General features: G+C 40.8%; 1 protein-coding gene across 2 annotated transcripts in view; it reads right to left on the bottom strand.

Annotated features, from left to right (window-relative positions):
* The window catches only part of PRKAR2B (protein kinase cAMP-dependent type II regulatory subunit beta), a 90,843-nt gene that overhangs the window by 65,675 nt on the left and 9,562 nt on the right, over positions 1-15,606 (bottom strand). The gene's annotated exons all lie outside the window — the stretch shown is intronic.

Below are 15,606 nucleotides of genomic sequence, written 5' to 3'. Positions count from 1 at the left end.
CCCCTTCAGCCAGCTGCAAGCTCTCAGCTGGGACTTCCTTTCTTCTCATCAGGACACCTGAATCCTCCTCACTCTTCACTTCAAAAGGAGCCAAAGCAGTTTAGCAAAGCTTCAACCCCTCATCGGCACATTACCCCAACCAATACCCACTCACTTCTTTCCCCTCTCTCTCTCTCTCTCTCTCTCTCTCGCACGGAAGACCTGAACGAGAACTACACTCTCAGCCCTTTGACTCTCTAACCCTGCCCTCTCTTTGGCTTCCTCAGATTCAGGCTCCTACCTGTGTCTGTGTCTCCTGAACTGCAATTCTAATTGCCCCAAAAAACACCTGTTTGCTTAAATTTTCATTCTTTCCTGGTCAACAGTATACTTCTATTCAGCAGCATGATTTTTACAATAAAAAAAAAAAAAAGGAAACAAAATGAAAAATGCTTGTGTGTACTGAAATCATTATTGAGTATATCCTTGATATTCTCAGATTTAATAGTTATAGTTTTAATCATTTCTGTGCAACCCAGAGGTCAAGGCCTCCAGATCTGTATACTGAAGGCTGCAATTTCAAGGTGGCGTGTGGAAGCCTACCGTCCCTCACCTGGGAAGCCTCCCATGGGCCACGGCCCAGACTCAACTCAGGTTGTTGTCTCCTCCCAGTTTTGCTTACCCTTAAGTCAAGAAGGGAGGTTTTGAAAAACTTTATTTCTTGAAGTAAGCAGGTAAATTTAAGGTTCATATTATACACAGAGAGCACAACATGTCCACAGTATAGTTAGTGGCAGAATGTCATTATATACCATAATACTGAATTTTAATACTTTGAAAATGGTAATTATAAAAATTGTTTACACTAGGTCAAGTGAAAAAGGAAGACAAAGATTTTACATGCACTGTGGCTAGAAAACGAAAAAAAGTGGATGCATAGGAATGAGTATTAGAAGAGGACTGTGTCAATGTTCGACATTAATCCTTGCAACCACTGTATTAAACACCGACATCACATTACCGATGAGGACATTTTTATGATAAAGCTCCAAGATTCTGATTTGCTCCAGATCACAAAGCCACTCTGCGGCAGAGCTGGAGGACTTGAACCTAGACACCGCTAGTACCAAAATGCTGCCTCACAGAGAACAGGAAGCAAAACTACTGACTTCTGAAGTTACACTGCGACAAGTAAATACATCCTTCCATATTGATTCCCACTGTTATCAACGATTCATTTGTTAACGTGAGTCACAAGCTCAATTATTATTAAAATGCTATGGTTGGGGCGCCTGAGTGGCTCAGTGGGTTAAGCTTCTGCCTTCAGCTCAGGTCATGATCCCAGGGTCCTGGAATCGAGCCCCACATCAGGCTCTCTGCTCAGCAGAGAGCCTGCTTCCCCCCTCTCTGCCTGCCTCTCTGCCTACTTGTGATCTCTCTCTCTCTGTCAAATAAATAAAATCTTAAAATAAAATGCTATGGTTTATAGAAAATCGTATCTTTCAAACTGACCAAGCAAGATAAAACTGTTATTTATATACCAGAATACTTTAGACATATACTTGCAAAGTGACAAATTACTTATTGAAAACCTTGAAACGGGTAACCTGTATGGTATGTACATTCACCACATAAGAGGAAAAAGAAAAAAAAACAAACAACTTTCCACCAGTTTTCTTGAACGCTTTCAAACCCCTTCTTCACAGTTCCTCGGGAACCGAGCCTGAAGAAAGGCTCCCCAGCAAGCTCCAAGGACAGGGAATGGAGACGGTGCAAAGCACTTCCCGGCAAGAACGCAGGCAGAGGAGATAGTGCAGGCTGACAAAGGCAGAGGAAGGCAGAAAACCTGTCAGCCTTGGAGAAAAATTAGAGCAGACATTCTCCTCCTGCCCTCTCCAACCTCTCGAGACAATGAAATTACAGCATGAGGAGCTTCTGATCCGAAATGGTGGGCAGTCTTTGTTCCCTTGGGATCCCTTAGGTTTCCAGGTCTTTCTGACCTATGTAAGGCAGAGCTTTGCAACACCAAGTGCCATCACCATCTCGAAGGTGTATTCTAATTTGAGGGGGGGCAATCTTTTCAATTGTCACAGTAATTCACAGGAGGTTGCTGGCATCTGGACCTCCTGAAACCCCACTCCTGTATCCTGCACTGCTTTCAAGTATCTCACCAGACATCTGGACATTCAGGTTGGCCAGAGTCGGCTTATAACCATCAGATCCTAGATCCTAACAGTGTTTATATATAAACACAGTTATTTTACACAGTTTTGCATTGAATTTTCCACAGAACAGCTACAACATTAATCCAAAGAGTTTTCTGGGGTGTTTTGTGTATTTTGTTTTGCTTGGAATTTTACTAATAGATATTCAGCATTTCAAAAGATCAGGGCATTGCTGCAAAGCCACTTAAGGTGTCTGAATCAACCAGTATGATACACCTGGTCGGATGACATCTGCAGCTTTTATATTCTTCGTGGTACCACACCGTAAGGGGGAGAATCCTAACTACATTATGTCTTCCATGAACATACTTGGGTGCACACCTGCTGATACACTGATCTAAAGCAAATCAGGATCTTAGCTTGACTGTAAAAATGCCCTCACTTTACTGAAAGTAGATTACTTTCCTTTATGCCTCCTTTATACTTTTGCTAGAAACTGTCTCAGTGTTTAAATTGAGTCCACAATTTATGTGAGTCGACAGCTTATACAACTATGGTTTCCACCTCCCAGTAGTGAATGGGGTTTGCGATGGGGCAGTTAGGAACAGGGAAGCACCAGGCAAGTGATTTGCAGCAGTCAAGGTAAACACTGGGTTTTGTGTTAGTTTTCTTTCTTTCTTTCTTTCTTTCTTTCTTTCTTTTTTTAAGATGTTATTTATTTATTAAAGAGAGACAGCACAAGCAGAGGGAGCACCAGACAGAGGGAGAGGGAGAAGCAGGCTCCCCGCTGAGCAGGGAACCCGATGCAGAACTCGATCCCAGGACCCTGGGATCATGACCTGAGCCGAAAGCCAATGCTTAGCCAACTGAGCCACCCTGGTGCCCAAGTCAACACTGGGTTTGGATGACAATTACCAAGAACTCAATCCCTTATACCCACAACCCTCCGTACTCACGTGCAGATATGAAGCACAGGTGTTCCCTGCACAAACTTTTGGCAAGCTAACAGTAACCTACACAGTCTCTCTAGATTTTTTTAGTCTAGCTGCCGAAATAGGGAAGAAGGTTGTGGAAGCCTTGCTGCTGAAGCAAGTAATGAACATCCGGCTCTGGTGTGCCTGCTTCTCTGATTCTCAGGAACTAAGTAGAGAGAAGGGGAATAGGCAGAAGGCGAGAAAGGACACTGCCGACATTCTGTACCCCGGAGAGCCTGCCACATGGGCAGGGCTACCAACTGGAGTCAGGGGCCCTGGGATGCATGGAGTCACACTGTTGACTTAAATTCTCAACTTTGAAAATAGGAAAAGTTAAGACCTGCCTGCCTCCTTTCAGGGAGGTTTTAGGAAAGAATTTTAAAAGAACTTCAGAAAAGAACCAACCCCCCCCCAAAATCCCAAAACACTGAATAAGTTAAAAAAAAAGAAAAAAAATCTTTGAACATGCCCATAAGCTATAAATTCCTATTCAAATGTGAGAGGTTGATGTTTATTTATTGTGAGCTAATATGATCAGTTTTAATATTACCACTTTCAAAATACACTAAGCAGCAGTATAAAATCACACACAAAAAAGGTTAACAGATGATGTTTTCAAATGTGACAAGTCAAATTTAGTTTTCCCAGACTCTCGGTTTCCACCTTCAGATTTTCCTATCCTGTGGGTATGCTGTGTGTATTTACTTATGCACACGCACACACACACACAAACACACACACACAAATACTGGAGACTAGGATAATAAAGAAGGAAATAAATAGGAAATGTATTATCTGCCTGAAAAAACCAAGCAAATATGATTTAAGAGTATACTAAACTCCTAACATTTTTAGATCTTAGTGACTCCTCAGATCTTAGTGAATCCCGAAGGAAAAATACAGAAATAATTTATACAGGTTTGACTTTCTCCCAAATGCCATCCCAGGGGATTACTGAGAGGCCTGTGTTCCTCCGAATATCTACATGCTTGTCTAACCAGAGATCCGCTCCCTTCCCAAACTATATTCCACCAGATTAGTCTTAATTCCTCTGCTCCCAGGAGACCCAGAAGTAGAACTGATTCAAGCCTTCCGTCATGTCAGAGCATCCTTACAAGAAAAATGCTCCACAAGGTGATGTAGCTTGAATGAGCTTCTCTATTCCCGGCAGCGAAAGGACCTTCCCACACCTGTAACTTGGGCCCTCACTGGTACCAGCAAGACCTGCTTATCTTCTCACCTCTTTATGCCTGGCAGACAAGTGCTGCTAAGTGAACACCTCATCATTAATCAATAAACTGTGAAATCAATAGAGCAAGTCTCCCTGTCCCGGTCATTTTACTTGCTTTACTGAGGTTGGACGTGGGGCCCTGGACAGCTAAGAGTCCCTGAAGAGTTTGACCAAGTCTAGTTGTATTTCCAAATACAATGGCTTACACCACGCCAAGAAGCTACCTAACCAAAAAATTTGGGTAAATTAGAAATTCTACAGAAGACTAAAACAACTTAAATTCTATAAAAATAAAAGCAGTCGGGACAACTCTCCCCCCTTCCTCTTCAGAAGCTTTGTTTTGTTTGAAGATCTGATTTATTTATTTGAGAGACAGAGAGAGTGAGAGACAGCAAAAGCTGGGAGGAGAGGGAGAAGCAGGCTTCCCGCTGAGCAGGGAGCCCGATGCGGGGCTCGATCCCAGGACCCTAGAATCATGGCCTGAGCCAAAGGCAGACACTTAACCCACTGAGCCACCCAGGCATCCCTTTTTGGGAGCTTTGTACTACCACTCAATAAACTCTGTAGTATTGCTCAAGAAACTTCGATTTGCTGCCTACCAAAAAACAAAAACAAAAAAAAACACTAAAAAACAAAAGCAGTCAATTGAAAGCATGATCCAATGAGTCTGGTCTTCAAAAAAGCTATACCCACTGACAGCAATGCACAGAGTTTGCATCTTTGAGCATAATACTGGGAAAGAAGCTCCAGGTTAAAGAAGTAAGAGCCCTGAGTTGTGTGTTTGGTCAACACACACACACACACACACACACACACACACACACACACACACACTCTCACCATGTCTATACTGAAACTGCATTGGTGACATAGCCCTTTGGCAGAAGTGTTCCTATACCCCGAAGTGAGATGTACAGAGTAATCTTGGAGTCGACCAAATAATTAGCATCCCTATTCTACTATTAGTTGCTTTTTCTAGCAGTAAACACTTTCTGAATCTGTTAAATGTCTAAATAAAAGATTCTAGAAATTATGTAAATTGAGACCATGTTAGCTAATTATTTTTGACACAGTAAACACTTAGCTCAGAATGAATTAAATTCTCTTACGCTTGTGTTTTGAAAATTAAAAATGAAGTAAGCTTCACCCTTGAACCAAGGAAGAATCACCTCTTTTAGGAGACAGCAAATAAACAACAAAACCTGAAATATATTGTTCATTAACCTAAAAAGCACCATTGCAAACTTTCTTATACAAATTTAATTCCTGACACTGAAAAGGACCAGTTATTTTTATTAAAGGATGAGGAGACTTGACCACCTTTGTAGGTAGTCAGAGACACTCTGATTACTCTTGCTGTTGCCACTGTCCCTGTGAGCCTCTGAGTTCGTTTCCAGGTGGACGCATGGTGCCCAAGACTGCACTGGGATTTGGCCCCTAGAGGAGCTGTGGGGGACTAGGAAAGAGCTACAGTTGGGGGGTACTCTCCAGAGTGTCCCAGTCTTGGCTCCAAGGAGACACAGATTATAAGCTGTGTACCCTCAAAGTACTTGTGACCAGACATAATGGGAACTGTTGGAAAGGCAGGCATTGGGGAACCAATTTGCTTCTTCCCTTCTGATTATACAGCCTGAGGTCAGGGGTCCAACCACCTAGACATAGGGGGCACGGATGGAGTCTGGCAGAGTCCGATGAAATACAGACACTCAAGCTTTTAGAAAGTACCAGCTTGGGCGCCTGGGTGGCTCAGTGGGTTAAGCCGCTGCCTTTGGCTCAGGTCATGATCTCAGGGTCCTGGGATCGAGGCCCGCATCGGGCTCTCTGCTCAGCGGGGAGCCTGCTTCCCTCTCTCTCTCTGCCTGCCTCTCTGTCTACTTGTGATCTCTCTCTGTCAAATAAATAAATAAAATCTTTAAAAAAAAAAAAAAAAAAAGAAAGAAAGTACCAGCTTGCAGGACCACTAAAAAGATGCGCATTTTCATTCTTTCTATTCATGAACTAAAGTCCTCAAAATATAACTGATATTTTAAAATACCAATAAAATATAGGGGCACCTGGGTGGCTCAGTGGGTTAAGCCTCTGCCTTCAGCTCAGGTCATGGTCTCGGGGTGGTGGGATCGAGCCCCGCATCGGGCTCTCTGCTCTGCGGGGAGCCTGCTTCCCCCTCTCTCTCTGCCTGCCTCTGATTACTAGTGATCTCTCTGTGTCAGATAAATTAATAAAATCTTTAAAAAAATAAAAATAAAATAAAATACCAATAAAGTATAATTATTACACTAGGAATAAAAAACTACACCCACTTGTTTTTGCTTATAAATGAACTTGATTCTCAACTTTTTAATTCATGAGAACTTCACTCAAAATGTCCTCTAAGGAAAAGAAAAACATAGTTTTGGCTAGGAGAGTTCTGAGGTTGCCGAACTTACAGAACTCGGAGAGTGGATGCAGTTACAGTGCTGAGAGAGAGGATCCCAAGTACTTTCAGGATTCTAAAATCTTGGCTCAGAAGAGAAGTAAGATATAAGAAGGGCCACTGTCAAAGGTTCCTAAATTCCATCTCTGCTTCTGCGCATATTGAAACGGTCTCTTCTAACAGCTTTTTTTTCCTTCCTTTTTCCTTTTTTTTTTTTTTTTCTTTTTTTTTGAGAGCAAACATGCGCATGTGTGAAAGCAAGGCAAGGAAGGGGAGGAGGAGAATTAAAATCTCAGCAGGCTCCCCACACAGCCGGAACCCTCACCCAGGGCTCCATCTCACACGCGGAGCTAGCCTGAGCTGAAATCCAGATCGGGATGCTCAGCCAACTGAGCCACCCAAGGTCCGCGGACTGTCTCTTCTGAACCTAGGTGTCAAATGTGTGCAAAGGGCATATTCGTGGAGATGAATGGCCTGCTGGTAAGAGCTGACCATCCAGACTGCACTACTACTGCCATCAGGAGAGCCCAGAGTTGTAAGGGTTCAAAGTGTCACACATTCATAAAGTCACAACAAAACAGACTCAGAAAACATAATTAAGAAAAATAGAAGGGCTCTGAAATGGAGAACAGCTAAGGAAAAATTCGGGTATATGATTAAGGTTGGTCTAATCATAAAGGTCAGTTAGAGCAAATACCTACATTCAGATCCTCTCCATAACTTCACAGAAGGAAGAGACTTTCCTGCTATTCTAGTCTCCCCTCAGATGCCCCGTCTGAAGCCTCTCTGTGAAAGCAAGATTGAAAGTAGCTCCCTCCAGTTCCCCTCAAGAGCTCCTCCCAGGGGCACCTGGGGGGCTCAGTCCTTCAAGCGTCTGCCTTTGGATCAGTCATGATCTCGGGTCGGGTCCTGGGATGGAACCCCGAGCGGCATAGGCACCCAGCTCCCTACTCAGCGGGAAGTCTGCTTCTCCCTCGCCCTCTGCCCCTCCTCACCTCCTAACTTGTGCTCTCTTTCTCGCTCAAATAGATAAATAAAACCTTTAAAAAAAAAGAGTTCCCTGCAGCGCTGTAAGTGGTGTCTCAAGGGATTAAAGGCATTATGTTTATTGTCAGCTTCCTTCTCCCCGGCCCCTGACTCTGCAAACTCTGTGAGGGAAGGGTCCTTTCTTGTCTGTCGGCTTCACTACTGTCTCCCCGGTGTCTAAAACACTGCTTGAAATATATTAGGTTCAATTAATACCAAATGAGTAGTGCTAATGGCAATTAATACAATAGGGGTGCTTCCTGACAGTGATTATATGGACAAATATAATATTCATAGAAGTGTTAAATTCATGAAACCTGTAAGTTAAAATACAGTATTGGGTGAAAATATAAAATATACTTAGAAATAGTAGAGCTTAACTAACCTTTGGCTTTTTGTACAAGTAGCAAAAAGCAATCCCATTTATGCTTCATAATTATGAAAATATAACCCAGATGTTAGTGTCCAAGAGAAATAATAAAAAATTTCACAAGATAATCAGTGCAGAAAACAATGGTACTTCTTACTTAAAATGTGGAAAAGAGCACTTCAAAAGATCCAGGTGTCCAACTTTTTTAAAAATCAAGGTGAACTTGATATACAATGAAACGCACAGTATGAAGGATTTTGACAATTTATACATCTACGTAACCAACACTCCCATCAAGATATAAACATTTTGCCTGCCTGGCTCAGTCAGTAGAATGTACAGCTCTTAATCTTGGGGTTGAAAATTCATGCCCCACGTTCGGTATAGAGATTATTCAAAAATAAAATCTTAAAAAAAAAAGATATAAACATTGCCAACACCCTGAGATGGTGCCCTGAGCCCCCTGACACAGTCAATCCCCGCTATCCCACAGGAAGCTACTGTTAGGATCTCTATGACCACAGTTAAGCTTTGCCTTCCTTTGAATTTCATATAGACTGAGATTCATTCCAGCTGTTGAGAGGATCAATAGTTTGTTCTTTTTTATTGCTAAGGGTATTCCATCGCATAAATACATCACAATTTATTTACCCACTCTCTTGTTGATGGGCATTTGGGTTGTTTCCAGTTGGAGTTATTTTGAATAAAGTGTCTATAAATATTTATATATAAGCCTTTTTGTGAACATATGTGTTTATTTCTCTTGAGTAAATGCCTAGAGTGGGATTGCTGGGTCATAGGTGGGAAATGTTTAACTTTATAAAAACCCACAGTTTTCCTAAGCGTTTGTACCATTCTCACAGGCAATATATGAGAGTTCTAGTTATTCCTTGACAAGGTCGGGAATGTTCTTATTTTAGTCATTCTTGTGTGTGCTGAACAGTGTCTCATTGTGGTTTTCATTTTCATATCCTTGATAACTAAAAATACTGAGCACCAGCCTCTGTCTTACTGGCCATTTTGATGTCTTTTTCATTGAACTATTCAAGTCTTTTACTCAGTTTGATTGGAGCTTTTCATTATTGAGTTTTAACAGTTCCTTTTTCAGTAATGACAATGATAGAATATAAAATAGAAAAAAATCCTAATTTGTAGGAAGAAAAATGATAAGTTACTTAGAAATAAAACTCAGGGGGCGCCTGGGTGGCTCAGTGGGTTAAGCCGCTGCCTTCGGCTCAGGTCATGATCTCAGGGTCCTGGGATCGAGTCCCGCATCGGGCTCTCTGCTCAGCAGGGAGCCTGCTTCCTTCTCTCTCTCTCTCTGCCTGCCTCTCTACCTACTCGTGATCTCTGCCTGTCAAATAAATAAATAAAATCTTTAAAAAAAAAAAAAAAAGAAAGAAAGAAAACTTAGAAATGATAAATTACTTAGAAATAAAATTTCCATGTTCATGGAAAGTTCAAGACTCAATACTATTAAAATGTCTTTTCTCTCCAAATTTGTTTATAAGTTCAATTCCAGTAAAACTCCCAATAAAATTTTCCAAAATTTTAAGCTTATCCTAAAAGATCTATGGAATAAGAAGAACCTATGAATAAACAATTCTGGGACCAAAAACAAAACAAAACAAGGTGAGACTTACCCTCTTTACCATATGAAGACCATATAAAGTCATATTAATCTTAATTAGGTAAAGAGGTAGTGATAAAAGAAAAAACAACAGAATAGACTAGAGATGTTAAGTACATTCACAAAATATATGGAAAATTGATATTTAAAAATCAGTGGGGGAAAAGGTAATAAATGATGCCTATTTTAAAAAATAAAATGAAATTCCCTTCTCAAACCATACACTGAAATATATTATCAAAGGATTAAAATCTTAAGTATGAAACTTAACTTAAAATTTAGAAATTAAGAAACTTAATATTAAAAAATTCTGTTCAACCAAAATTACCATAAACGAAATGAAAAAAAACGCAAGACTGGAGGAAGATTCTTCCACTGCATGTTACCAACAAAGGATTAATAACCAGAATATTAATATGAAGAAAGAAAAAGAAAGAAAGGAGGGAAGGAAAGAAATCCTCCTACAAATCAGGAAGAAAAACATCATCAGTTGGATAAGAAAAATGGCACAGAACGAAAAAGTTTTCCACAGAAGACAACCTACAAATATGGTCAACAAACATAAAAAGATACTCCGTGTTACTAGTAATCAGGAAAAAGCAAATTAAATTCACGATGGGATTCCATCTAACATCCGGCTACTGGCAAAGCTTGTTAAAATCCAACAAAAGCAAATGTCAGCTTGAACGTGGAGAACCAGGAACTCTTCCACTCTGCTGAGAATGCGAAGTAGTTTAACAACTCTACGCCACAAAATGCCAGTGTGAGGGGGTAGTTACGGCTATGCATGACTTACAACCACCCTCTCCACACCTACGTATATATCCTCGGGTAGCAGTTCTCAAACTTTTTGGTCTCAAAACCTCTGTCCACTCTTAAAAATTATTTGCTTTTATGGGTCCTATCCACTGCAATTTGTTGTACTAGAAATTAAAACTGCTAAATTAGAACAGTATTTCACTTAAAACTACCAACAACAAAACAATGCATGGTATTATAAATAACATATTTTTAGGGAAAATAACTATACTTCCCAAAACAAGCAAAATTTTGTAAAAAGAATGACTTTGTTTTACTTTTTTGCAAATCGCATATAATGGGAGAAAACTGGGTTCTCACATCTGCTTCCACTTTCAGATGTGTTACAATATCACATATCATGTACCCTCTAAAAAACTCCACCATTCACACGACAGAATGAGAAGGGGAAAACGGCAAAGAACATTGTTGTTGTTATAGCTTTCACCCTACAGACTCCCTGAAAAAGTCTAGGATTGGGAGGGAATGATCCTTCAAGGGGTCCCCAGATCACACTTTGAAAACCATCTTTAAAATTCTAGTACATGTGCATAACACACACACACATACACACACACACACACACACACACACACACACACACACACACAGTTCACTACAGCACTATAATTTGTTTCCAACAAATTGGAAATACCCAAAGTATTTGTCAAAGAGTAGATAAAGCTTCCATTTACACAAAGGCATACTACATAGCAGTCTAAAATAAATGAACTAAAGCTACATGAATCAATGGAACATCATCTCAAAAACTGTTCTCAAAAATAAAGTGGGGGCCCCTGGGTGGCTCAGTGGGTTAAATCTTCTGCCTTCGACTCAGGTCATGATCCCGGGGTCCTGGGATCGAGCCCCATATCGGGCTCTCTGCTCAGCCTGCTTCCCTCTCTCTCTCTCTCTGCCAGCCTCTCTGCCTACTTGTGATCCCTGTCAAATAAATCATAAAATCTTTGGGAAAAAAAATAAAGTGGAAAATTATAATTTACATAAATGAAACTTCTGTTAAGTGACGTAATTCATACAAGCTTTGAAAATATGAAAAACAGGGACGCCTGGGTGGCTCAGTCAGTTAAGCATCTGACTCTTGATTTCAGCTCAGGTCATGATCTCAGGGTCTTGAGACAGAGCCCTGCGATGGGCTCCGTGCTGGGTGTGAAGCCTGCTTGGGATTCTCTCTCTGTCTCCCTCTGCCTCTCCCAACCTTTGTATGCATGCTCCCTCACTCTCTCTCTCTCTCTCAGAAAGATTAAAATAAACATTAAAAAATGTTAAAATTTGTAAAAGCCAGGAGATGACTTGTGTGAGAGTTCCTCAGTGTCTGTTCCTTTCTGTAGAGTGGAAATATCTCACAATAAACAAAGGGGAATAAAAGGTCTGGTCTAATTAGCGTTGGCAGAAAAAAATCTCTCAAATATGCTCTAACACTACCAGAATTAATTCACACTGTGAATTTTTAACTTTATCTTTGACATGGAAAAACTAGATATTTAAGATATACAACTTGATGTTTTGATATATGTCTTGAAAAGATCACTCCAGTTAAGCTAAATAACTTTGCCATCACCTCTGTGTAGCTACCCTTGTGTGTGTGTGTGTGTGTGTGTGTGTGTGTGCGCGCAAATTTAACTTAACACCTATCCTCCGAGCCAATTTCAAGTATATGACACAGTACTGGCAGCTCTAGTATCAGGATGCCGTGAGGCAGATCTCCAGAACCCTTTCATCTTGTGTTAACTGAAACTTTGTACCCTTTTGATGCTAAATGTACTCTTAAAATATTTTTCACAAAACACTCTTTTTACAAATGAGTTTTTATTAGAATTCAAATACTGACATACCTTCTGAGTTCTTTTTAAGGGATTACAATGAAATAATTTTAAGACTTTTTATGAATCAAAAGTCCTAATACTGCTTTGTCGTAAATGGTCATTAGTGACAGTCAAAGAAATCAAAGTCCTGTGAACAACTCCAGGGACAAAGATATCCAAGAGGATGGTCTTTTTTTCCTTCTAAAATATATACAGATAGCAATGTGTAGTGGAGCAAGCAGAGAACTCTGAGTTTTCAGCATAAAACTGCATTGTAATGTAAAACTTCGGGAGGTAGAGATCTGTCCCACCACAAGCTTACTTTCACAAATATTATGACAAGAGGAAATGGCAACAAGCTATCAATTTAATACAACAAATTTTCTCCAATTAATTTATATTTTAGGCACATATTCCTATTTTTACTATAAGCATCTGCCTCATTTAAATAAAGTGACTATTTTCAAGACTCCTACCTACATTTTACTAAGATGTTTTAAAATGACTTGTGAATACTTTAATGAAACCATAAACATGGGAGCTTCTACACACACGAACTTATTTATTCTGCCAGTTAAACATGGGTTCTCAAGGGAAGGGAAGGTGTGAAAACAGAGCAAAGCTTCATACCATTGCTTTTTTAAATTTTTTTTTTTAAGTTGGACTATTTACCTTGCATTTCAAATGGAATTCAAGAAGGCTTGAGATTTAAAGGAGCACGAGCTTGTTAAAGTATGAAACACTTAGCTAAATGATCTAAAGACTTTACTTTTATACTTTTCATTAATAACTTTTTTTTCAAGTACCACCATGATACTGCCTTGAAAGCAATCTCTAGATTCTTATATTTCCAATCAAACTTTATTTTTAAAAACTTTCATTTTTCTGACTTTTTTTTTTTTTGAGATTTTTAATTTTGTCAGAGAGAGAGAGAGAGCAACAGAGAGCACCAGCAGGACGAGAAGCAGGCAGGGCGAGAAGCAGGCAGAGGGAGAAGCAGGCTCCCTAATAAGAAGGAAGCCCCATACGGGTATCCATCCCAGGACCCCAGAATCACGAGCAGAGCTGAAGGCAGACGCTTAACCAGCTGAGCCACCCGGGGGTCCCTCTCACTGACTTGTAAAGTTCTCCCATTCTCCCTTTCATTCATCCTCCCTCTCTTTAACATACTTAAATATAACGCTTAGTAACACTGTCATCTCACTTTATACTCACAACAACCCTCTCTGGTAGGTACTACTGTTATTCCCATTTCATGGAGAAAGAAACTGAGACACAGATGGCAAAGGAACTTGCTCAGAGTGCCAGAAGTTATCAGTGGCAGAGCCAGGATTCAGATCCAGAATCCGTGCCAAAGTCAGTCCTATTTTTTTTTTTTTAATTTCCATTGTTTCTGATTTTTCATGTCACTACTTGACATGAAAAACACAATCTATGTGTTTCAGCAACTAAACACAATCTATGTGTTTTCCACAAACTACTGGGTTTAACCAATGTGAGGCAGAGCACAAGGGGCTCTACGACCATGTTTCTCACATCAGTGGAGGGACAAAAAAAAAGAGAGAGAGAGAGAGAGAGAGAGAGAGAGAATGATGTGGTAGTACAGGGAGGCGCTGAGGCAGGAGATCACATTTTCAGCTGAGGACGAAACTATCTGGAGCCTTTAAGTGGAGAGGGCTGGGAGGCAGACAGACACATGGGTCTGAATCTCAAAGACGGGAGGTCTGGGCTGGTGCTGGGGGGAAAGCCAAAGGGCAAACAAGCCTTGAGAGGTGGGCAGGACTCATGCAATAAAGGCGGTAGGAATGACAACGGAAGGCCAAGAGATTAAAAAAAAGAAAGGACAAAGCAGGTTCAGGGCCACAGACAAGTTTTGGATTTAGCATGGGGCTCATATAAAGCAGAAGCAGCTACATGAAGTCTGGGTGGGTCAGAATGTGTCCTCGATGAGAAACCTTCCATCAGAGGGGCACCTGGGTGGCTCTGTCAGTTAAGCTGCCGCCCCTTGATTTCCGCTCAGGTCATGATCCCACCATCATGACTCTCAGTCTGCCTGAGAGCCTTTCCCTCTGCTCCCCCGCACCCCACTCTCTCTCTCTCTAGAACAAATCTTTAAAAAAAAACAAGAAACACTCTATTAGAAATCCTCTGTGCCTGTGCGCTTTTGCATTCTGCAGAATGACCAAATATCAGGCCAATATCAGATAAAGCCTCATTTTTAATATAATGCGGTATAAATCTATGAAACTGAAAATAGGCTAAGGCGTTTCCATTTCATGAAAACGTTTTAAAATGCATTAATGGAACGGGTTATTAGAAGACTATTTTAAATGTTTACATGCCTTCAGAAGGCTTCAATCACTCCAGAAATATACATGTGTGGACATTTACAATTATGACACAATTAGTATTCAACTGGAGCACCTACTATGGGCAGGGAAAGTCTTGGAGGGAGAGAGCCCGTGCCTACCTATTCCCGCCCGCCTGGAGTGAGGACACCTCCGTCTGCAAAGCTTACGCTGATGCATACGGCATATTCATCCTGCCCGACGGATGGCATTAGTGCCAACCAGAACTTTGTGAAGATTACTGGGAGGGTGAAATATGCAAGTTAACCTCTGAAGAAAGAGTGGGATTTGGCAGAACGTTAAGGAAAGAGGACTGGGCACTAAGAACCAAGAAGATAACTCACACAGGAGTATTTCTGAAGATTAAATCCACTGAGCACCCTGCCTCGTGCCTCTCAGGGCTCTGTTTCACGTGATGAATCCCTGTAAGGGACTTGCCTTCCTTTCACATATTTTTCTAGTTAAAATTTATTTAGTAGGCAATACAAGTATATCATAAACATTTTTTCAAAAGTTACCAAAAAGGAGATCTTGAAAAGTCTCCCTCCTGACCAACTATCATCTCTCCAGCTGCCCCTCCTGAGATACTCTATAAAACCACATTTCTGGGGGCACCTGGGTGGCTCAGTGGGTTAGGGCCTCTGCCTTCAGCTCAGGTCATGTTCCCAGGTTCCTGGGATCGAGCCCCGCATCGGCCTCTCTCCTCAAAAGGGGGCCTGCATCCTCCTCTCTCTCTTTGCCTGCCTCTCCATCTACTTGTGATCTCTGTCAAATAAATAAATAAAAATTAAAAAAAAAAAACCACATTTCTGTAAACTGTTTAAACTTTTTCTTCTAATTCTGATTGGT

Source organism: Mustela erminea, chromosome 11 (genome assembly GCF_009829155.1).
Source record: "Mustela erminea isolate mMusErm1 chromosome 11, mMusErm1.Pri, whole genome shotgun sequence".
Lineage (NCBI taxonomy): Eukaryota > Metazoa > Chordata > Mammalia > Carnivora > Mustelidae > Mustela > Mustela erminea.
This window is presented reverse-complemented; position numbering and strand designations above follow the sequence as displayed.